The sequence below is a fragment of the Gossypium raimondii genome, chromosome 6 (assembly GCF_025698545.1).
Source record: "Gossypium raimondii isolate GPD5lz chromosome 6, ASM2569854v1, whole genome shotgun sequence".
In the NCBI taxonomy this organism is placed as follows: Eukaryota; Viridiplantae; Streptophyta; class Magnoliopsida; order Malvales; family Malvaceae; genus Gossypium; species Gossypium raimondii.
Genome location: NC_068570.1, coordinates 57,079,897 through 57,088,535, shown reverse-complemented (window position 1 = coordinate 57,088,535; position 8,639 = coordinate 57,079,897).

The window sequence follows — 8,639 nt, the reverse complement described above, 5'->3', positions numbered from 1 at the left end:
CAAAATTGTTACTCTGATCACAAGATTGGAATTGGTTAATTGACAAAATTCACTCATTAATTATTGGTTAAATTCTATTGTTACTCCCTCTATCATGTGTAAATTATAGATTCAGTCTTAGTATTTTAATTTGGTCATTTGTAGTCTTTGTACTTTTTGAATTTTGAAGTTTTTGTTTTGACCAAAAGGTAGCTGTTAAATTCATTAAGTTATGTTATTTCCAAAATCGTATGCGACAAATATATTATCATATGTACAATGTCATGTCAGCTTGCTATTTCTATATATTATTCTCACAAAAAAAGCCAATTAATGGGTTTACTGACTCTAGTTTGTGTCAAGACTAGAATTTCAAATTTTAAAAAGTATAGAGACCGAGAATGAATATACTTGGAGAACATGGACTAAATCTATAACTTTATGTATAGTATAAGACTAATGGCATAATTTAATCATACTTGATTTAATTACTATCATTTGGGTCGAACTAAAATTTTAAGATTCAAAATGTACAATGACTAAAATTGGCTGATTCGAAACATACAAAGACTTAATTTGATCAAATTAAAGTATATAGAGTAAATTCAGAACTCTCACAAGGTATAAGGACTAATAGAAAATTTTAACCTTCATTATTTCTTAATCTATAATATATATAAGCATGAGTTTGGAAAAGCTTTTGAACTAACGAGAATACCCTTTATTTTTCATCATATTATTAATTTTACATATAAAATAATTATAATATTTAATTTAAAATTATTTGTTTAAAAATAATTAGAATTTAATAGAAGTTGTGATAATTACACATTTAAAAATAATTAAAATTACAATTACAATTATTAGTTAAAAGAGTTATTAGAATTCTAAGCATATTAACTATCCATTAATTAATATTAAATTTAATTATGTTAATTAGTTATTATTTTGAATAATGTTACTTGTTTTAATTACATAAAGTAAAACTATATTGTATGTTTGTCCAAAAAAATTATATTGTATGTTGAATATGTTAAAATTTTAATTATTATTTGAAAATTTCTATTAAAATATTTGAATTGTTAAGTTAATATATTTTAATTATATTTAAGGATTAAAATAAAATATTATTTTACACTAATTATTGCAACTAAAAATATAATATTTTAAAAACTATTTAAATATTAAATACGTAAAATTGCATACAACAAACGTAACATTAGACGCTAGTCTAATTAAGGATGTAATCAGATAAAATTAGATTGTGAAATTTGACATGTATTTTCTCGCTATCATAGACAATAGCAATGAAGATTATTGGCAATACAGTGTATTGTTGGCAAATGTTAATGTTTTAATAATTGGACTCGTGATTAAGTTAATTAAAAATTCATAAAAATTTAATATATATTATAAAAATTTATAAAACCTGTTCAACCGTCAATTTTTTTGTTTGGCTTTTCTTCTTTTTTACCGAATTGGAGTGGTTTGATCAGAAATTGGTTCAACAATTATATCCCGAATTGGTATATTGGTCAATTCTCAATTCAATTGATCGATCTGATTCAGTTTAAATAACACTAAAAGGTTAATGTTATAGAATTTTGAATATCTCGATTCAAGTTCCACTATGTATAAATACTATGTGAAGTTTCTTTTTCTTTTCTTTTTTAATATTCTAAGTTTAACTTCTATCATATGTTGACTTTATCCGAATATATTTCGATTTTTAAATTAGTTGTGCTTTGTATTTAGTTGTATTTATAAAATCTTTTAAGAAAAAAATATTAAAGACTACTTTCCATGGTAATAAAAATTTTATTTTATTTTATCCTTTTTTTTATCAAGGGAAGAGAAAAGTTATCCAAAGATGAAACTTTAAGATTTACAAATTGAAAAGATGAGAGGAGAGAAAATGAGAACGATGTGCATGTTAGTTCAAAATTATGCATTTTTAAATGTTTTTTTCTATTTTTAACTCTCGAAGCAATAAATAAATAAAAAATATTACATCTCCACTGCCAATCACACTTGTGGAAGGAAAAATTATATTTTCATCCTTCTAATTTTCTACCCTTTCGGTTTTTCATCTTTCTAATTTTTTTCCACTCTACTAACTAAAGTCTTAGTTTTACTGCACTACTAGTTGAATTAGGAAAAAATCATAAACTTCAAAGAAAAATTCTTTTCACATACTATAAAAAATATCAGTATTCATCCTAACAAATCTTGATTAAAAAGTTATATATATATATATATATATCAATATCAATATAGACATCTATGTCTAACATTACTGTTTTTATTTTCATTTCTTTGGCAGAAATCATTATGACCATACATAAAAGAGGGAGGAAAAAACACCCTAAGCCAAGGGTGACCTAAAAAAATAATGTTAGCAAGACAAGACAGGTTGGAGGGACAAATGAAAAGCCACAATCCATGTTGTTTGTACACTCTTTTTTGACACTCATCAATGCCTTTTGCAACTGTGCAAGTTGAATGGAACATCTCCCCCCTCTAATATGAAATGTCCTTAGCTTCAATCCATAGACCAACCCCTGTGTATCATTATATCACTTTCATTAATGGCTCTTGAAAACTAGATTGACACTATTGTAATTCATCTTCAACACACCAAAGTGCCCCCACAACATTTTTAAAAAATTCATGTAATGAAGCGTGGGGAAAATTTGCACCAATAATTATTGGTTTTATATATACATTTTTAAAGTTTCCATGTCTTTTTTATATTATTAATATTTTAATAAATTAATCATTGAATTTAAAGGAATTTAATTGTTTATTAAATCTTAATTGAGTTGGCATCATTATTATAATAACAATTTACAACAATTAGGATGGCGTATATTCGAGCACATTTAAATACATTTTTCTTTTGATTTAAGTGTCATGGGATTATGAGTAGTTTTATTCAATTTTCTCAATTATAATTATAAAATATTGCCAATTTGATTACTACAAATTAAAGTAAAATTTAAATATTTGAGCCATTGGTTAAAAATGTTCGCCCTCGTACCCACATTGTAAGATCGAATCGAAAAAAATTACTTACTAATAATGTGTATAATAATTTGCTCCTGCTACTAAAAAAAATCTTTTTCAACTTATACAAGATTTACATAAAATAAAACTTAAACCTAAACAACCCAAATCTAAAACCTCATTCTCTTAATTATTATGAGAGTTAGCGGTCCAAATCGTATAAGATAATGAGCTGTAATGAGATTACATCTTATATTACAGGATGGTCGTAATGCAAGATTATGAGATGATTAGAATGTTAAAATTTAAACATCATAAACTTATTTCGAAATATAACTTTACAATCTGTAATGTTACATTAAACGAAGGAAGCACCCCTTAAAAATCATTATTTTTAAAAATAGAAAGCAAATAATTGGTAACAATATTTCAAAAAACTATATAATTATAAATCACCGTAAGAAAAAGAATATATAATATAAGAAACAAAAAGCAGGCTTGACTGTGACAGCACAGTGAAAATAGCAGGCAAATTTCCAGTTGTAGCAAAAGTCCAAAAGCCTACAATCCCCCGCCCTTTACTAAAATCTCTCGCTAACTTAGCAACCTACCAAACCCCCCTGCCTTTCTCACTTCCATGCAACATCTTTGTTGTACGAAAACGAGTTAATCTTGTTCAGATCTTGGTGATGAGAATCCATCAAATCACCAATTTTAACATTTGTATTAAAAATATGTACAGTTCTTTAATTGAAAAATCTAAGAAAATACAAAATCCCTAAATATAATGGCTATAAATTACATATATATCATGATAATTTGTTATAATTTTAATAAAATATAATTTTTAAAATGTTACTTTACAATGTTTGATATACATGAGAAGATATTGACTAAAATCTTAGAAAAGTTATATTATCACATTTTGTTCACCTAAATTTATCCTTATTAAATAAAAGGTAATATTTATAGTAAACTTTATTCTTAACAAATATTTGGATTACATATTTAATAATAAAATTACTGGATAATTTTTAAAATTTTAATTTTAATTAAAAGCAAAATTATTTTAGAAAATTGCTTATATCTTCTAAATATAATAATGCATATATAAAACTTGTTTTGGAAATTAAAAAATAAACTTGAAATCACATTTTGTTTTAGCTGAAGGCTTACTGATACGAGTCACAAACAAGAAGACAAACCATACTTACTTGAAAATCAGGCCAAATTGTCAAAGTGACCCAATTTGTAAAGTTTTATTTTTTTTAAATACTTAGTTTAAATTTTTATGTAAATATTCAATCCAAAAGGCCCAATTAAAAGCCCTTGGCCGAATTTCCATTTAAAATTAAAATAATTAGGAGTTTTTTTAGTTTTAATTTTCTAATTAGATTAGGAAAACATTTGAAAAGCCTATATAAAGGCTTGGCCAGCCACCTTGTTAGAAACTTCTCAATTATATCAAAAATATCAGATTTGTTTAAGTGCAGAATTCTCTTTGAGTTTTTCTCCAAGAATTCTCTCTTGAGTTTTCTTTAGAAGTTGTTTTAACAATCTTTTGATTGTGGGAGCCATCTTCACCTTCTTCTTGCCATTGATATTCTTTGGAGGGAGATTAGAGCCGTTTGAAGGAGTTGTGAGATCTTTCGGATTTCAAGGCTTCTTAGGACTTATCTTTTAATTTCTTGATGTCAATTCTTTCTTTATTTCGCTTGTCTTTGAATCTTTATCTAATTTATTTTCTGTTCTTATTGTGTTTTCACCTTTTTCTATCTTAAGGAATCATTAAAAATCCCCAATTTCTAGGGTTCTTCCATACTCTTTTGGGTGAAATTAGATTGTCGAAATTTGGGAAAACTATCTTGGTGTTCAATTGGGCGAATCGCAATCTCCTTTAGGGTTTCAAGAACCCTTATTAACACTTATTTCTATTCTCAATTTGATTCTTTCTTGATTTGGGATTTTATTTCGGATCCGGAAATTCAAAGTTCTAATTTTTAATTTTCTATTTCGTTTCGATCGATTGTTTAGGGTTTTCGTAGGAGTTTCTCGTGACTTGGCAACTCGATCTTGGTCCGCGCGCAACCCCCGTATCACTTACCTTAGGAATATAAAAAATAGTTGATTTCGGATATTGCTCTAACCAAAAATACAAATAATTAAATCATAGGAATGTAAAATCATAGATGGTCCAACTCACAATTCCTATACAATTTAAATGGAACAATTCTATCCATATTCTATAAAAAGATAATAAGCATTTCATTCAAATACAAGTGCTAAATCAAATTTGTAGCTTGAAAAAAAGCTTACTTGCAAAGAATTCGTTAAGTAATGGAGAAAATTAAGTAGGAGGAAGGAGGTAATAACTTTTTATTTTATTTTATGTTTTTAGTAGACTAATATCCTAAACTAATATAAAATAGTCTTAAATTTTTTCAACTTTCTAATCTACATGGGAAATGGAGAGTAACTTTCCCACCGTTTGTCGTGGGAATCACCATTGTCGTGTTCATGAGAAAATAGTTCTTAAAAGAAAGTTAGATTTTAAGGAAAGTAAATAAAATTTGATATACCAAATATTGACATCATTTTCCAACTGATTAAAATTTCAAGAAAGTGACTATCTTTCATCATACTAAATAGTGTATGCCGAATTTATCAATTTGTTTTTGTTAGTTTAAGTATTTCCATATTTTTTTATTACATTTTTTAGAGAGAAAGTTGAAAATAATGTTTAGGGGACACCAACCAACATTTGGTTATGCTTTGGGGCACATGTATTAATGTTTTCTTTTAATTTGCTTATTAAACTTTAGTCCTTTTGCATTTCAAGTTTTCTTAATAACTTTACTTTTTCTTTATAATCAAGTATCTTTTAAAGAGTTGAAAGAAAGATAAGTATTAGCTTTGGTCCTTAAAAACTGATAAATCTCTTAAAAATCTTTTAGAGATTATACTTAAATAATAATAATAATAATAATAAACTTACATTTTAGGCCTTCAAACATTTATAATTTACTTTTGGTCCTTCTAAGAAAACTTTTTAACTTTGCCCCTAGTCTTTCATGTTGGTTTTACTACTTAAAAATTAATTCTTTTTGAATTTTACTGAGTTTGTGTCACCTTCAATTGGGTCACCAACTCAGTTAGGAAATTATGAGAATATTTTTCTGTAATTAAAATAAGTTGTACCATTTGAGGGTATTTTAAATTTTTATTTTAACAAAACCAACTAAAATACATATGATAAGATTTGAATACATGCCAATTAAATTAATAAAACTTTAAATTTACCATTCAACCAAAGCTTCGTTTTAATATATTTGATAATCACGTTTTTAATATGCACAAGTTATTATCTCAATTAGTTGTATAAATATACTATTTATTAAGTATTTTACTAAGTTGGTGTCATCCTCAACTAGGTCACCAACTCGATTAGGAAATTATAAAATGTTATTTCGTAATTAAAATAAGTTATACTGTTTGAGGGTATTTTAGTCTTTTATTTTAACAAAAATAAATTAAAATATGCATATGATGATATTTGAACCCACACCAATTGGATCTAAAAACTTTAAATTTATTACTCAACCAAAATTTTATTTTAATATATTTTATACATTTTTTATTTTAATATGCACACATTTTTATCTCTACTAATTGTATATACTTACTATTTATTAAGTGTTTGACTATGTTGGTGTCACCCTCGATCGAGTCACCAAATCAGTTAGGAAATTACAAAAATGCCCTTCATAATTAAAATAATTTATACTATTTGAGGTCATTTTAGTCTTTTCATTTTAACAAAAACAAATTAAAATAAGAATATAGTGGGATTTGAACCCACCCCAATTAAATTAGTAAAATATTAAATTTATCACTTAACCAAGTCTTTATTTTAATATATTTTATTCATTTTTATTTTAATATACATAAGTTATTATCTCCAGTAGTTGTATATCTATCCTTACAATTATTAATTGTTTCACTAAGTTGATGTCACCCCCATTTGGGCCACCAACTCGGTTAGAAAATTACAAAAATACCCTTTTGTAATTAAAATAAGTTATACTATTTAACAATAGTTATTTTAATCTTTTTATTTTAACAAAACAAATTAAAATATGCATACAGTAGGGTTTGAACCCACACTAATTAAGTTAGCAAAATCTTAATTTTACCATTCAACCAAAGCTTCATTTTATTCTAATTTATAAATTTTCATTTTAATATGCACAAGTTATTATCTCCATTACTTCTATATATTAATTGAGTTGGTGTTACAATTCAGCCCGACGCTAACTCACAATTGTTGACAAAACCATGATAAATAATCGTAGTGCATTTAGGATTGTTTATCTAATGTATTTATGTGTTTAAATATCGTATTATTATGATTAATTAGTTCTAAACCATACATTTCATTATTTATTGTATCTCATTTTATACACACATTTATCTTCTAAACAAGTAATTTCCACAAACATGACAGGATTTTTAATATATATAAATATATTGTAAACTTTTTTTATAATTTTCTTAAATAATTAGAAGTTGGTTAATTAATTGCATTAAAATTGTACGGATGGCAGGCACTGTTGAAAATGCATTTGTGTCGTGTATATAGGGAATTTTGTAGGGTGGAGTATTTATGAACAAAAGAGCTTAATAAAGTTGAAATTATTTTACCATCTTTAAATAAAAAACGAACGTACAATTTTCCATTCTATCGAAACCTTTGCATCAATTATTTTACAGACATATATACACTATATATCTAAATTTATTTACTCAAAAAAAAAGTCGAATCGGGTCGGACCGAAGCTCCATTCTAACAAAAATTTCATGTTTAAGTTCGTCCCGCTTTAAAAACTCATTTTGTTATTTAAAAAATAATAATTTTAAAATATATAAATATTTATTCTAAATAATTTATTATTAAATGGATATCCATCAAAATTAATATAAATTTGATGTACATTGAAATTTGTATGTTCTCTTTTTCTCTACTAGTTCTTGTTCTTTTATTCTCTTTATTTTTTTGGTACATCATTGTGAACCAACCAGTCTACAAACGATGAAATCACAATTACCTGCAAAAGAAAAATCAATTTAGCTCTTAATATTTTTTGCCTATTTATGTTCTCTTTTTCTCTACTAGTTCTTGTTCACTTTGGTCCTTCAAAATTTAAAATGTAAACAAATGAAATCAATTCGACTAAATTTTAAAAGTTGAGAGTCATAAATCAAAATGATCCAAAAAAAAATAGAATTAGAGACTAAGTGACAAAAGGGGTAAACATTAAAGCTAAATTTATTATTATTAAAAGTGGCATTGTCCATCTCCCACCCCACGGACTGCCAATCAATTGGCTGGCAAAACAAGGGTTTAACATGGGTTTCGAGCTGCAAATTTTTGTTTCCCCTCCTGCTGGTGCTTGGAATTTTCTTTGTCAGGATATTTTGAGATCTTGTTCTCTATAATTTTTTGATATCCTTCTTTATTCAAATAAAATTATGACCATGCTTTTTAGTTTGGCCAAAGGATGTAGGAGTAGTTCTACCAGTTTGGTGCCTTCAACCCAATTTGGTTTTATGCTCGTGTATATTGTGTGGCCTGAAAATGCTCTGTTTTGTCCATT